The following is a 13,872-nucleotide window of genomic DNA, read 5'->3' on the forward strand; positions in this document are numbered from 1 at the left end:
TGATAAAGTATGGGTCGACCAAAGGGAAAATCTAGAAAAAGGAAGAATGTATCCGAGGAGCCAAAATTTATTGGGACAGTATATCCTGAAAGTATGCATGATGGAGCAGAAGACAATGCAGCAGGAAATTATCAACCTGTGGAAGTCATGAACGAGGCGGTGCAGTCGCAGATTAATGATGAAACGCAGACTCCAGAACATAGAGTGTGCTCTCAGGAACCAGATCTGAACGATGGATTACCGAATGTTGATGAGGATGCATTCCATGACCCTGAATTCCTGAATGATGAAACGCCGGCGCCTGCATCAGAAGGGACTACAGCTCCAAACAAGCCTAAGCGATCCAGAGGTCCAACAAGGATGAAAGACATCGCAAGAGATCCTAATAATCGCATAAAGGTGGACTTCAATAGCATGGGAGAACCGTATGGATCAGGATCGGTTAAGCTGTCATCTTACCTTGGGCCTTTGGTGCGTGAACACGTCCCTGTCATTATTGAAGATTGGAGGAAGATTGGTGAAGAACGCAGAGCAGTTCTATGGAAATCTGTACAGGTATACACACTTGAATTTAGAATAAGGTAAGTATAATGTACTTGATTTTTATTGTTTGATTTTGAATTTATTGTAGGCAAGGTTCGAATTAGATGAGGAGTATCACAAGATGGCTGTTATCAAGCAAATGGGTTGTATATGGAGGGCCTCTAAGTCGAGGCTAGTCAGTCAGATCAAGAGTTGTAAGAATAACGCAGAAAGATTGAAGCTTCTACCAAAGAATATTCCACCGGCAGAATGGCGCAAATTTGTGAAGGCTAAAACTAGTGCAGCATTTGAGGTAATCACTTATCCTTCATTTACTTTCATATACAGATAACTGAATTTTCGTTTTCAGGAACTAAGTGACAAATATAAAGAAAGAAGGCGAAACCAGATTCCTCATACTTGCAGTCGAAAGGGGATGGTCAGACTGGCTGAAGAGATGGTAATATTCCCTATGTGTAATACTGATGCAACTACATGCAAATAACTGACATTGCCAACTATTTCCAGAAAAAAGAGAGCTCTGAACCGTCTGAAGTAACTAGACTACAGGTATGGGTTAAGTCTCGAACCAATAAGGATGGCACTGTGGTCAATACAAATGCATCCGAGAAGATTGTAAGTAGTGCACAATAACTAGTTGGCTTATTTTAATAAGTTGATGAATACTGGCGTATCTTGTCTGATGTCGACAGTGTGTGTACAGAAAAAGGCAGCTGAACTTGTTGAAACTGTTTCTCCCTCTTCGGCGTCCACAAATCCCGAAGAAGATCTCCTTTCTCAGCTACTTGGACCTGATAATCCCGGCTGTTTGAGAGCGATGGGTAGAGGGATGAGTCAAACCAAGTTAATTAGCATGCTTCCAAATGAAAAGCAAGTTTATGGATGATATGAAACGAGACCAACTAAGATTGATTCAACAGGTCCATGATTTAGAGGAAACACTTTCAAAAATAGAGAACCAGGTAAGCAAGTATTTCATGTCTGGTGATAGTAACTCTGAATTTTCCATTGTTATTATATTAACTTAGGTTGGTCTTTCAAATTACATTTTTCAGAAACAAGAAGCTGAAGTCGGAGAGAATTCTGCGCCAAGAGTAAACTCTTGTTTTGTCTTATTTAGCATTAACATTATATTTCATATGTTTACATATGTTTTTACAATTCACCATTAACGATTGCAGAGTGTCAACACGAAATTACAAATGAAGTGTCTGTTATTTGACTGGGCTAGAACAGATGAAAAAGTTGGTGAATGACGTATTTTGTCTGAAGAGCCTGAGGAATTTGTCAACAGTATACCCTTAGCCCCAAACTCGTACAGAGTTTTGGTGGAAACAGCGACTAAGCCAGAAGCTTATCTTTTGAGACCTGCTCGGAACGTCTTTACTATGGAGCAAGCGGTTGGAGAGATGATTGCATGGCCTCAAAATTTTGTGGTTCCCTTTAGCAGCGGATGTGAACCAGAAGACATTACGCCTCTGGTAAATATTCTTTAATTACGGCATATTATAGGAGAGTATATAGTAAATGTAAAACTGTGTAATGCTTGACAATGGTTTCATTTGTTTTCTGCTTCACAGAGTCCTAATACTAGCTCTCGGAACTTCTGCAAGCTGCTTGACTGGGCTAGAACTAACGAGGAAGTTGTTGCAGAGGGTCGTTGGCACTCTCGAGAGCCAAAAGCATTAGTCAACGGACTACCTCTCGGACCAAATGCTGTGAAGGTGTTCGTCGATGTGGTTTTTTGCCCAAATACCTTCCTCTGGAGGCCAACGACTGAGTTCTTAGATTTGGAGTATTCGGTCAAGACCTTTGTCGCCTGGCCTGCTAATAGAGTAATCTTTGAGGCAAGTCCTGAAACGAGTTCTCCTATTGCTAACTCTGAATCAACTCCACCAGCTCCAATAAAAAAACCAATGAAAGCAATGTCAGACAGTTCTACTCCTATAACTCAGGTTGGTTTTCTTACTAAACTTTCATTTGTCTGGTTTGTTTGGATTTGTTGATTTCGTGTATAGCTATATATGCAAATTTTCTTCACAACAGGAATCCAACCAAATGAAAACGGGGAATGAAAATAAGAAGTGCATAGTGATGGATATTACTGGAAAGAAGCGAGTGATTGCTGAAGGACGTTGGGCCACAAACAATCCACTTCAAACAGTACATTTTGTTCCCTTGGGTCCAAATGCAGTTAAGGTGTGGATTGATGTTGTCAAAGTCAAAGATGCTTGCGTATGGAGGCCTTCGTCTGAGATCGAGTGCATGGAAAATGCAATAGGAACAGCTATTGCTTGGCCAGAGGATAAAGTGGTAATCGTCTCAATGCAGTAGTCATATGATACTTTAGTTTTTATCTTCTCTGAACTTAAGGATGGTTTCGTTGGAGACATAACCTGCTATGTGTTTATGGTTTTTGTTGTGGGAAATGCTTGTATGTTGCTAAAACATTAACCAGTACTCAGTTTTTCTAAATGGAAAAACAGTTGCATTTCAATTTTTGTTTACCAGGTTTTGATATTTATTAAGTGTAATGCATTTTTGAGGTTTTGGATATATCGTATTTGGCTAAAAAAAAAAATTTCATCTCCAAATTCAATAGCACGTAAGAACAGCTCCAACACTAAACAATACAGCGTGAAAAAATAGCTACAGTATTTGATGTTGTAGCTCAGATAAATAGCTACAACTCAACTGACAACAGCAATAAATATCTGTTATAGTAAACTAGAATGTAGCTATAAAAGCACGCTACTATAAAGGTGTCAATAACAGGTATATAGAGCCATTGTAAATTAAGTTGTAGCACAGTAATAATGCTACAACATTTCATAATACAGCGTCTACTTTGTGCTACCGTATCATTTATAATAACATCATAACAATGCTATGATATATATGAATATAATAACACTTTTCACAAACGCTATAGTAAAGGGTGTACTTTATTATAGCTCCGGCACAGCGTTTATGAAAACGCTATGAAAGTACTTTCATAGCGTTATTAGTATGCTACGAATGTACATATTTCTTGTAGTGAGGAATGCATGCCGGCTGGTTTACATGACATCTTCCTCTTCGTGTAACTTTTGATTGAACTGTTAGATTGCCATGCTGTGAAGTGTGCTGGAAAGCTGGTTGTTCCATCTTTAAGGTCTCCAAATTTGATCTGGATCAGACGGCAAGCATTCCTACCCGCGGCCAATACCCATTTTACATCGGTCTCGTCCTTTCCGACCGCAGAGAATGGTCTGTCCGACCCCCCGCAAACTAAATTGACATAATAACTAAACCTAATAAAATCGACTAAAAACGGGAAAATGGCTAGATCTAATTTCGTGTATGAAAATCGGCAGGAATGAAGAAAAATAACCTAATGACTAAAACTTGTATTGAAATCGGCGAAAACTTATAAAGACGAGACGCTGTATTTTCTGAGAAATTCTCTCCAGGGATGAACGATTCAAAATATTGCTAAAACAGTAAATTAAAAGATCCTAGCTAAAACTTTTAGAACTCGAGTCACAAACGTATGAATATGCTACTGTCATGATCATAACCAACTATCTCTCGCAACCCTGACCAGTAGGTTTCCACTCTGGCCCTGGAAGGGAAAATATGTAATTTCCCTAAACTTAAAAGAAAGAAAAGTGTTGAAAAAACTTAAAAAATATTCATAAACATAAAAGAGCATACGACTTATGGTTCCTAAAACATGTATTTATAGCGCTCAAATCATGTCTGGGCGTCACTTAGGGTTTCTCCAAATGAGGGAATCATTTTGGGCTTGAAAATGGGCTTCGGGGTCGGACAGATCATTCTCTGCGGTCGGAAAGGACGAGACCGATGTAAAATGGGTATTGGCCGCGGGTAGGAATGCTTGCCGTCTGATCCAGATCAAATTTGGAGACCTTAAAGATGGAACAACCAGCTTTCCAGCACACTTTACAGCATGGCAATCTAACAGTTCAATCAAAAGTTACACGAAGAGGAAGATGTCATGTAAACCAGCCGGCATGCATTCCTCACTACAAGAAATATGTACATTCGTAGCATACTAATAACGCTATGAAAGTACTTTCATAGCATTTTCATAAACGCTGTGCCGGAGCTATAATAGAGTACACCCCTTACTATAGCGTTTGTGAAAAGTGTTATTATATTCATATATATCATAGCATTGTTATGATGTTATTATAAATGATACGGTAGCACAAAGTAGACGCTGTATTATGAAATGTTGTAGCATTATTACTGTGCGACAACTTAATTTACAATGGCTCTATATACCTGTTATTGACACCTTTATAGTAGCGTGCTTTTATAGCTACATTCTAGTTTACTATAGCAGATATTTATTGCTGTTGTCAGTTGAGTCGTAGCTATTTATCTTAGCTACAACATCAACTACTGTACCTATTTTTTCACGCTGTATTGTTTAGTGTTGGAGCTGTTCTTACGTGCTATTGAATTTGGCGATGTAGGTTTTTTTTTAGCCAAATACGATATATCCAAAACCTCAAAAATGCATTACACTTAATAAATATAAAAACCTGGTAAACAAAAATTGAAATGCAACTGCTTTTCCATTTAGAACAACTGAGTACTGGTTAATGTTTCAGCAACATACAAGCATTTCCCACAACAAAAACCATAAACACATAGCAGGTTATGTCTCCAACGAAACCATCCTTAAGTTCAGAGAAGATAAAAACTAAAGTATCATATGAGTACTGCATTTAGACGATTACCTCTTTATCCTCTGGCCAAGCAATAGCTGTTCCTATTGCATCTTCCATGCACTCGATCTCAGACGAAGGCCTCCATACGCAAGCATCTTTGAATTTGACAACATCAATCCACACCTTAACTGCATTTGGACCCAAGGGAACAAAATGTACTGTTTGAAGTGGATTGTTTGTGGCCCAACGTCCTTCAGCAATCACTCGCTTCTTTCCAGTAATATTCATCACTATGCACTTCTTATTTTCATTCCCCGTTTTCATTTGGTTGGATTCCTGTTGCGAAGACAATTTGCATATATAGCTATACACGAAATCAACAAATCCAAACAAACCAAACAAATGAAAGTTTAGTAAGAAAACCAACCTGAGTTATAGGAGTAGAACTGTCCGACATTGCTTTCATTGGTTTTTTTATTGGAGCTGGTGGAGTTGATTCAGAGTTAGCAATAGGAGAACTCGTTTCAGGACTTGCCTCAAAGATTACTCTATTAGCAGGCCAGGCGACAAAGGTCTTGACCGAATACTCCAAATCTAAGAACTCAGTCGTTGGCCTCCAGAGGAAGGTATTTGGGCAAAAAACCACATCGACGAACACCTTCACAGCATTTGGTCCGAGAGGTAGTCCGTTGACTAATGCTTTTGGCTCTCGAGAGTGCCAACGACCCTCTGCAACAACTTCCTCGTTAGTTCTAGCCCAGTCAAGCAGCTTGCAGAAGTTCCGAGAGCTAGTATTAGGACTCTGTGAAGCAGAAAACAAATGAAACCATTGTCAAGCATTACACAGTTTTACATTTACTATATACTCAACTATAATATGCCGTGATTAAAGAATATTTACCAGAGGCGTAATGTCTTCAGGTTCACATCCGCTGCTAAAGGGAACCACAAAATTTTGAGGCCATGCAATCATCTCTCCAACTGCTTGCTCCATAGTAAAGACGTATCGAGCAGGTCTCCAAAGATAAGCTTCTGGCTTAGTCGCTGTTTCCACTAAAACTTTGTACGAGTTTGGGCCTAAGGGTATACTGTTGACAAATTCCTCAGGCTCTTCAGACAAAATACATCTTTCACCAACTTTTCCATCTGTTCCAGCCCAGTCAAATAACAGACACTTCATTTGTAATTTCGTGTTGACACTCTGCAATCGTTAATGGTGAATTGTAAAAACATATCTAAACATATGAAATATAATGTTAATGCTAACTAATTATCAAGTTTACCGCAATTAATGGTTTTTTTTTTATTTTAAAAGCTAAGTTAAGACTATGAGATGTTGGTATAACTGAAATCCAGACAACCATTATTCAGCAAAGAAACATTTTTTTTCTTTCTTACATTCCACCATTAGAGAACAAGGATCAATATATATACAATATAAAAGTTGTTGTTCAATAACTAAGTAAATGAAGTATTAGCTTATATGATCAAGTACGACTAAATTAATCCTCAAACATACTTGAATTATAATATAAATTGATTAAAATGATACAACAACTAAAGATCGATTATATAAAACAACATAAAATATTAGTGATATTTATTATGTTTTCTGGGTGCATAAATAAAATTAAAGCAAAATACATTTAACTTGAAATACGGTTGATAGTTATTTTGAAATAATAGAGCCCTTTGAGTATCACCAAAAAAAATTAAGAATTAGATAGTCCAGTGGTTGTTAATGTACCCGCAACTCTATAACCATCACATATTGCTTGATCTTCTAACACATTGCTTGATTTTCTAAGTTTCCAATATAGTTTTTGTGGTGTGGGAGCATGCCACCAAAACCTGATATAGAGTCTTGTATGCGAGCTTCCGCTTAGCTTAATGAGTTGGCAGCACCTTCACGCTTTGAATGTGACAAATCTTAGCTCCAAATATTATGTGTACATTTTCAAATCTGGTTGGGTTGTTCGAAGGAAAATGGTGTGCGAATATATAATCTTCAATACAAGGGCACTTAATTAATATTTTATTAATTAAGTCTAACATCTAATAGAAAAAAAACTAATTTTATTTTAAAATTAAAACTACAAAATTATTTATAAAACATAACCAGTGACAACTTTTACAAAGAAGAAAAAAAGTAAATCCGTAGTAAAAAATTACTGAACGATAATATTTGTTTTTAAAAATTCTATAAATTTAATAAAATTTACTAATGAATTAATGGAAGTGGAAAAATATTTGACTTAAAATCACAATAGAATTACCAAATGAAAAATTTATGCCAAATTAATAGATTGAGTGTGACAATGATATACCTCGAAAATCTTGAAATCTTTGTAAATCATGAACACCACAAATTATGTGTAAGCACTAAATCTATTTCTTAAGTCTAACATCTAATGGAATTACATTTTTTAATTTTACTAATTAAGCTAAATAATATTTTATAAAACATAAACTTTGATATTTATATATAAAAAAAGTAAACTAATTAAAGCCAACTAAAATATTTTTTCCTCTAGTAGCATATTTTCTAGTAACATCGTGTTTTTTTTATAAAAGTAGTTGTACAAACTTAAAATCTTGTGCATGATTGAAAATCAGCGAAGAGAAGTAGTTTTTGCAACAGACTGTTCTGATGTTCTGATGTGGTGAAGATGGTGTCGGCACCAACAGAATGGCCAGCATTTGCACTACAATTGGGGGAAATCCAGAAATACAGAGAGAAGTTCATTTTTTTCAAACTGATCCACATACCACGAGCGAAGAACACCAAGGCGGACGCATTAGCTCACAGCGCTAGAGTCTATCCAAGGAATATGATTTATGTGAACTCATCTCCACCGGTTTGGTTAACACCTTCGGTTTAGGAGAAGAGGCTGTTGACAAAAAAAAAACTTAAATATAGATATAAATGAATAAATAGAAGTGGAAAATATTTGACTAAAAATCACAAAAGAATTACGAAACAAAATTATGAATGAGATAATGATATACCTCGCAAATCCAGAAAACTTTGATATTATGAAATAAATAAAATGTAACAGAAGTCATTTATGTCTGAAGATTAACAAATGAACCTTCTTTTATAGTCGGGAATTAAACTATGATTATATTATGACGTTACCAATTTATGTTAGAAAAATACGTAAAATAATATGGTAGAATTGACTCCAATAGTTTGTATTTTTGGCAAGATATTATCACAACTTATCTTTGACTTATATCTTATGCGCTACATATATATTGCAGTTTTGTCTGTCTTGGATAAATATATATATATATATATATATTTAACTAACATTTAAATAATATTCAAAATCATTCTATGAAAATCACTTTTTAATGAATATTTAGCTAGAAACAAGCTATAATTCTTATAGCTTAATTACTAAATCAGTCAATAGAACGAGACTAAAAACATGTCACATATTTTTGATTGAGATGTTGATAATTATACATATAATTTGATATTAAGTTTTATTCCTTTTATACTAAACCTAATTTATGGTTTGTTTTTATTTTAAAAGCTAAGTTAAGTTTATGAGATGTTGGCATAACTGAAATCCATACAACCATTATTCAGCAAAGAAACATTTTTTTTTCTTACATTCCACCATTAGAGAACAAGAATCAATTATATATAAGTTCTGAACTATATAGTCCCATCTTCTTTTTTTGTTGAACATATAAAAGTTGTTGTTCAATAACTAAGTAAATGAAGTATTAGCTTATATGATCAAGTAGGACTATATCAATCCTCAAACGTACTTGAATTATAATATAAATTGATTAAAATGATACAACAACTAAAGATAGATTATATAAAACAACATAAAATATAAGTGATATTTATTATGTTTTTGGGTGCATAAATAAAATTAAAGCAAAATACATTTAACTTGAAATACGGTTGATAGATATTTTGAAATAATAGAGTCCATTGAGTATCACCAAAAAAAATTAAGACTTAGATAGTCCAGTGGTTGTTAATGTAACTCCATAACCATCACACATTGCTTGATCTTATAACTTTTCAACATAGTTTTTGTGGTCTGGGAGAATGACACCAAAACCTGATATAGGATCATGTATGCGTGCTTCCGCTTAGCTTAATGAGTTCGCAGCACCTTCATGCTTTGAATGTGACAAATCTTAGCTCCAAATATTATGTGTACATTTTCAAATCTGGTTGGGTTGTTCGAAGGAAAATGGTGTGCGAATATATAATCTTCAATACAAGGGCATTTTATAACCTTGCATCTAGCATATTCTTCCCAATTCATTTTTTTATATATTCCTGTTTGATCAATGGATACAAAAAAATTTAAGGATAAAATTATCATATTGAATATTCTATAATTGCATATTTGATATAAAAAAGTATCTACTATCTGAGCAGAAAAGCGAGCCATTATCATTAAAGAATAGTTTATAAACAAGTCCATAAAAGTTAAGCTTGTATAATTTGAGCGATTCAGTTTCGTGTACATAAACTTCGCATTGTGTAAGCACAAACAATATTTATTAATTAAGTCTAACATCTAATAGAAAGAACTATTTTTATTTTAAAATTAAAACTACAATTATAAAACATAACCAGTGACAATTTTTACAAAAAAGAAAAAAGTAAAACCATAATAAAAAATTATTTCCCTGAGTAATATATACTCTGGTAAGATCGTCGAACAATACTATTTGATTTTAAAAACTCAACAAAATTTAATATAATTTACTAATGAATTAATGAAAGTGGACAAATATTTGACTGAAAAATCATAAAAGAATTACCAAATGAAAAATTTATACCAAATTAATAGATTGAGTGTGACAATGATAAACCTCGAAAATCTTGAAATTTATGTGTCAGCACTAAATCTATTTCTTAAGTCTAACATCTAATGGAATTACATTTTTTAATTTAACTAATTAAATTAAATAATATTTTATAAAACATAAACTGTGATATTTATATATAAAAAATAAAATAATAAAAGTCAACTAAAATATTTTTTCCTTGAGTAGCATATTTTCTAGTAATATCGTGGAACAAAAAATATTTTTTTTATAAAAGTAATTGTACAAACTTAAATATAAGATACAAATGAATAAATAAAAGTGGAAAATATTTGACAAAAAATCATAAAATAATTACCAAACAAAAATATGAATGAGATAATTATATACCTCGCAAACCCAGAAAACTTTGATATTATGAACTACATAAAAATGTAACAGAAGGCATTGATGTCTGAAGATTAACAATGACCCTTTCTTTTATAGTCGTGACTTTAACTATGATCATATTATGAAGTTACCAATTTATTTTAGAAAACAATAAGTCAAAAGATATTAATGTTTGTACGTAAAAATAATACGGTAGAATTGACTACAATAGTTTGTAATTTTGACAAGATAGTAGCACAATTTAATCTTTGACTTATTTCTTATGCGCTACAAATATATTGCAGTTTTTTTGTCTTGGATATATATATATATATATATATATATATAACTAACATTTAAATAATATTCAAAATCATTCTATGAAAATCAATTTTCAATGAATATTTAGTTAAAAACAAGCTATAATTCGTATAGCTTAATTACTATATCGGTCAATAGAACGGAGATTAAAAACATGTCACATATTTTTTATTGAGATATTGATATTTATACACATAATCATATATTATGGTTTGTTTATATTTTAAATCTAAGTTAAGTTTATGAGATGTTGGCATAACTGAACTCCATACAACCATTTTTTTTTCCTCTATCCATCTATTACATCATTGTTAGCCAATCGTAGAAAAGGTCTGTGGACCGCCATTGACAGGCTCGGTATGATCGATGTGGGTGAAAATTGCTCCTCTCACGCGGATTCCTTTTGCAAGACTATCCGCCCGGATGTTTTGATTCCTAGGAATATGAGAAAGCCGAAATTCCAAGAAGCTCTTGTGAAGGATATCGAAGCTGTTCAGCTCAGACACAAACAAAGGCCAATCTTCCGGAGTCTCAGACATGGTTACAAGGTCTAAACAGTCCGTCTCAATGTGAATCAAGGAGATCTGCCTATCTCTCAAAACAGCCATAACCCATAAGAGGCAATCCATCTCAGCATGAAGTGCTGAGAGGCTTCTGCGACATCCCTGCTGTCCAACCAGTTCTGTACCTCCGCCATCCACCAGTGTCCACCCGAGTCCGCTAACCGGTCTGTGGTCTATCCAAGACGCATCGATCCAGCATAGTGCAATCCGCCGATTTTCAGATGTAGAAATCGGTGTCGGGGGAGCCCCCGGGGAACCACCGACTTCATCACCATCATCTTCTGGTTGGTTTGCGGTCCTCCAACAATCTGCTTCAACTCTTGCGTGAAGCAAGGTATCTTCCGGGGAAATTTCTTTCCCGTTGAAGATTTTGTCGTTCCTTGCTTTCCAAATGAACCAAAGGATCCACGGATATAAATCCTTGTTGGGATCCGTCATGCCAATCTCTTTGGTTCCCCAAAAGAGAAAGCTCATATTTTGGTAAATAAAATTACTCGGGAAGTGGCCCGGAAGGGACGGGAAGTCCGATAAAGCCCAGACCTGTAAGGCCGGGGGGCATAAGAATAAGAGATGGTTAATGGATTCTTCAGAGTCTCCACATCGGGGGCAACTTTTGTCATTTCCCAAATGTCGGTAAGTAAGGTTTTGGCAGGTGGCGACACACCCCAATAATGCTTGCCACATAAAGTGTCTCATTTTTCTAGGTGTACTGACTCTCCAAACTTGGCTAAGAAGTGCTGTGATACTTGGCTCTCTCATTTCGCCAGTAGTGTTATCCAGCTTTATTCTTCTAATCAGATCATACCCTGATTTAACAGAGTATAGCTCCGATTTAACTCCATACAACCATTATTCAGCAAATAAACAATTTTGTTTTCTTACATTCCACCGTTAGAGAACAAGAAGTATTATGGCAATTTTACTCACATGAATGAGCAAATCAATCACTGAACTAAAAATTCTAATCATTAGATCACTGTTTTTCTTACTGATAGCCAAGCTAACAATTGTGTTTATGGTTTAAATTGAACAGATTTCCTAAAAAAAAATAATTTAGTTTTGAACAATTGGTTTGTCAAATAATGATCCCTTTTTTGTGCAAAAAATAATGATCCCTATAAAATCAATATTATATATATATATATCATATAAGTTCTTAACTATATAGTCCCATCTTCTTTTTTTTGTTGAACATATCAAAGTTGTTTTCAATAACTAAATAAATGAAGTATTAGCTTATATGATCCAGTAGGACTAAATCAATCTTCAAACGCACTTGAGTTATAATATAAATTGATTAAAATGAAACAACAACTAAAGATTGATTATATAAAACAACATAAAATATAAGTGATATTTATCATAACTTAGATGGTCTAGCGGTTGTTAATGTACCAGCAACTCTAACCATCACACATTGCTTGATCTTCTAATTTTTCAAGGTAGTTTTTTGTAGTGTGGGAACATGCCACCAAAACCTGATATGGGGTCTTGTGTGCATAACGAGTTGGCAGCACCTTAATGCTTTGAATGTGACAAATCTTACCTCCAAATATTATATGTACATTTTTAAATATAGTTGGGTTGTTTGATGCAAAATGGTGTGCAAGTATATAATCTTCAATACAAGGACATTTTAAAACTTGCATCTAGCATATTCTTCTGAATTCATTTTTGTATATATTCCTTTTTGATCAATGGATACTGATAGTAGGTTTTTTTGGCCTACTAAAGTCAATTAACCTCTTGTGTTGTAGCACTTGAGGGTCAATCCAAATGGAGATTATCTAGGCACTAAGACTATAAGGATCTATCTTAATTCAAGTCTAATAAGCAGATGGATTGGTGATTAAGTGATCTAAAAACATAAAATAAACAAGAACAAGCAGTAATTAAGAATTAAACAAGCAAACAAGACAAACAAAACAAAGACTCAAATTCAAAGTAAGAGAAAGTTAAACCTCTAGATGTGATCATTGATCAGGGTGCTTTAAATGTGAATTCATGATGCTAAGCAAACAATGCAACACTTGAAATTATTTAGTCTAGACTTCCAAATCAGATTAATTCATTCTCATGACAAAAATCCCTTTGTTAATTACCAATTGAAGACTAATTCCCATTAGTGAGTAAGCAATCAACAAGCATAAGGTTCAAAGTCTAAAATGACCAGACAACCTCTTTGTGCATCAAAATAAGAGCTAAGATAGATTGAATCTTACACAGAAAGGTATAGCAAGCAATCACATGATCTCAATTCCATTTAACTTAGAACTTTAAACTAGACTAATCCTCTCATGAAGGCATTAATCTCTATACTAATCCACTTTCAAACAAAATTCCCATTTGTGAAATATGAATTAATAAGCATTAAGAGACAGTTCTTATATGTCATTTATGCATCAAACAAACATTCTCATGTGGTTCAATTAACATAAACCCTTAGCTTAGCTCATTCAGGCATTTCATCAAACACCTTGTAGGTGGAGAAATGCCTAAGTTCTAGATCAAGCTTATAATGAGAGATCTAGCATTAAGAGCAGCTAACTAAGGAAAGAAAATGAGAATCTAGAACCTAAACATCA

The sequence above is a fragment of the Eutrema salsugineum genome, unplaced genomic scaffold (genome assembly GCF_000478725.1).
Source record: "Eutrema salsugineum unplaced genomic scaffold, Eutsalg1_0 scaffold_17, whole genome shotgun sequence".
Lineage (NCBI taxonomy): Eukaryota > Viridiplantae > Streptophyta > Magnoliopsida > Brassicales > Brassicaceae > Eutrema > Eutrema salsugineum.